A 2890-nucleotide genomic window follows, 5' to 3' on the forward strand; every position below is an offset into this window, starting at 1 on the left:
GGGATAAAGTCAATCGGAATGACTCAAAAGCCTGACTGGTGTGACTGACTTGAATTACCCGTTACTTGTGGCGTCCCCCAGGGTTCGGTCCTTGTACTAGTTTTATTCAACATATATACTGCCCATATAGTCGGGACTAAATTTGACGATGCTCAAATATCTACATATGCCGATGACATAGCCATATACTCGGCAAGCATGAATGCAGACAAGGCCATGGGCCAAGCCGCCGCAGCGGCCCAACTCATCGCTAACAAACATAAACATTCACATCAATCCACAAAAAACGGACGCCATCACTTTCTCATACAAGAAAAGTCCCAACAGAGCACCCAAACACAACGAACAGACAATACAAACCAAGAAACATCTCACATACCTCGGCATGAAGCTAGAAACACATCTATCTTTCATTACACACATACAGAACAGAATACAAATCGTCAAATCAACATCATACCAACTTAAACACCTCATCTACTCACCAGGGCTGTCACTCAGACTCAAATTACTCATATACAAAGTAATACTACGACCATCACTCCTTCACGGCGCACCACTACTACATTTCCTATACCCAACAGCCCTGAAATCACTACAATACCAAAACAGCACACTACAGAAGATATGCCGAGAGACATCTCTGGAAAGACGTAACATGACGCACCATCATAACGAACTACAGTTAGAAACTGTATAACATCACACGGAGACACATTAAATTCTTTGACAGTCTCCCTGCTTCCTTCAATCCAGTTTTCCAATCTATCCCCCTTCCTGCGAGGTGGCAGGGCAGGAAAGGTTCCAAAAACCCTATCAACATCACCTCATAGCTCCATCTTCTGATGCACCCTCTCCCCTTCCCCGACCGTTTTCGACTTCTGACTGTTTTCTTATTATTTTATCATTATCTATTGTCTTTATTAATTAATGTTTTTATTTTCTCCATCTTCTATGCGAAACAACACGAGGAGGCCCCTCACCTCCGGATTTTAAAAATAGTACCACTTACAATGGATATTTCATAAGTAACAAATAAACATTACAGGTAACCTTAAAATACCAAAGGTAGTAAAAGGTAATACCCAACACGATTAATTCCTTTTTTCACAGTAAAGCACTCACTAATTAACTACTGTTTCTTTTCTGTTTTAGAGAGACCGGAAAAAAAAATAATTACGAAGACCAATACACTTATCCGTCCAATTGATACTTATTCTAAATGTGATACCGAACAGTAAGGAAGCACTCGTAACCTCTCCTCCACTTTCTAACTTCATATTTCATTTCAAATGTCGAATCATCACATTCAAATTTACTTAGTAATTTACCATTATTATTCCAATGTGATAAAAGCTCATCTCGGGTTTTACTGTCGTTTCCATTGACTTTGTAGGAGGCCCTTAAAGAATAAAATAATTCCATAAAACAAAATACTATAAAAACATCTCACCTCAAAGTTGAGTAAAGGGGGACTTACTGGCCCAGTCAACTGATCGCTTTATATGTTCTAGGTTACGTCAGAGGAAAAAAGTTCTATGAGCTCTTGTAACATTGATGATTATTAATCAAGATAATTTCATAGACATATTACAATACGGATGAATTACGTAATATCTGTACCAAAGAACCAGGGGAACATCCTTAATATTACAATTTTCAGGTTATTGTAGCATTTTGTGTAGATATTGTTTCTACATTAAGCCATGGCAACTTAAGAACGTTGGAAAAAATCGCCTTTTGTATTTTCTAAGGGTTGTAAGACCGTAAGTTCTAACTATGACTATACTACACTTGACCCGTAAGTCTTAACTATGACGATACTATACTTGACCCGTAAGTCCTAACTATGACTATACTATGACCCGTAAATCCTAACTATGACTATACTACACTTGACCCGTAAGTCCTAACTATGACTATACTATACTTGACCCGTAAATCCGAACTATGACTACACTATACTTTACCCGCAAGTCCTAACTATGACTATACTACACTTGACCCGTAAGTTCTAACTATGACTATACTACACTTGACCCGTAAGTCCTAACTATGACTATACTATACTTGACCCGTAAGCAGTTTTTGTGCACTTCTGGAGAGTTGGTCTAAGGTTACTCACATTAGTCTGGTTTCGAATTACAGATATCTAGACAATATTATGTATAGACTTGGACATGTTTATTAGTTTTAGCGCTCAATTGTGCGAAAAATTACTGACTCTTGATGTTTTTTATTTTCTCTTACCTATATATGAAATATATATGTACATAATTCAAGAAGGGAATTATAATAAAACAATATATAATCTTGAGGTCTCTTGAGTTCTTATTGTGAACTATGTATTTTGATCCATATTACTCTCAACTTTAATTCTCAAAAAACTCTCCAACGTTTTAGCCCTCAGGCCATTTTCAAGGAGACAACCTTAAATATTGATGTCTTGTTTTTAACCTTATTTGCAGGCTAATTGCCCATTTCACATATAACTTTTCATATCTTAAATTTAAAAACTTTTTTATACAAATAATCTCCTCTTTTTCACCATTATTCATCGTTTATAACTGTTATACACGTTAGAGCTGTTATAAAAAAAAGTTATATGTGAGATGTGCCATTACCCTGCAAATAAGATTTAAAAAAAAAAAAAGACACCGATATTTAAAGTTGTCTCCTTAAAAATGGCCTGAGGGCCGAAACGTTGAAGAGTTTTTTGAAAATTAAAGTTGAGAGTAATATGGATCAAAATTGCGTATGTTAATAATAAAATAAACCGCTCTCAAACAATCATGTAATAATTCATTAATCTAAATAAAAAATATTTAAACAATTGGTTAATAGCTATGAGACAAAAGGAAATAGTAACATAAAAATAGAAGTTTAAATC

At 35.5% G+C, this 2890-nt stretch overlaps 1 protein-coding gene across 2 annotated transcripts in view; it reads right to left on the reverse strand.

Annotated features, from left to right (window-relative positions):
• The window catches only part of ASPP (Ankyrin-repeat, SH3-domain, and Proline-rich-region containing Protein), a 605823-nt gene that overhangs the window by 480583 nt on the left and 122350 nt on the right, over nucleotides 1–2890 (reverse strand). The gene's annotated exons all lie outside the window — the stretch shown is intronic.

The sequence above is a fragment of the Halyomorpha halys genome, unplaced genomic scaffold (assembly GCF_000696795.3).
Source record: "Halyomorpha halys isolate HHAL.00 unplaced genomic scaffold, Hhal_1.1 Scaffold119.1, whole genome shotgun sequence".
NCBI lineage: Eukaryota > Metazoa > Arthropoda > Insecta > Hemiptera > Pentatomidae > Halyomorpha > Halyomorpha halys.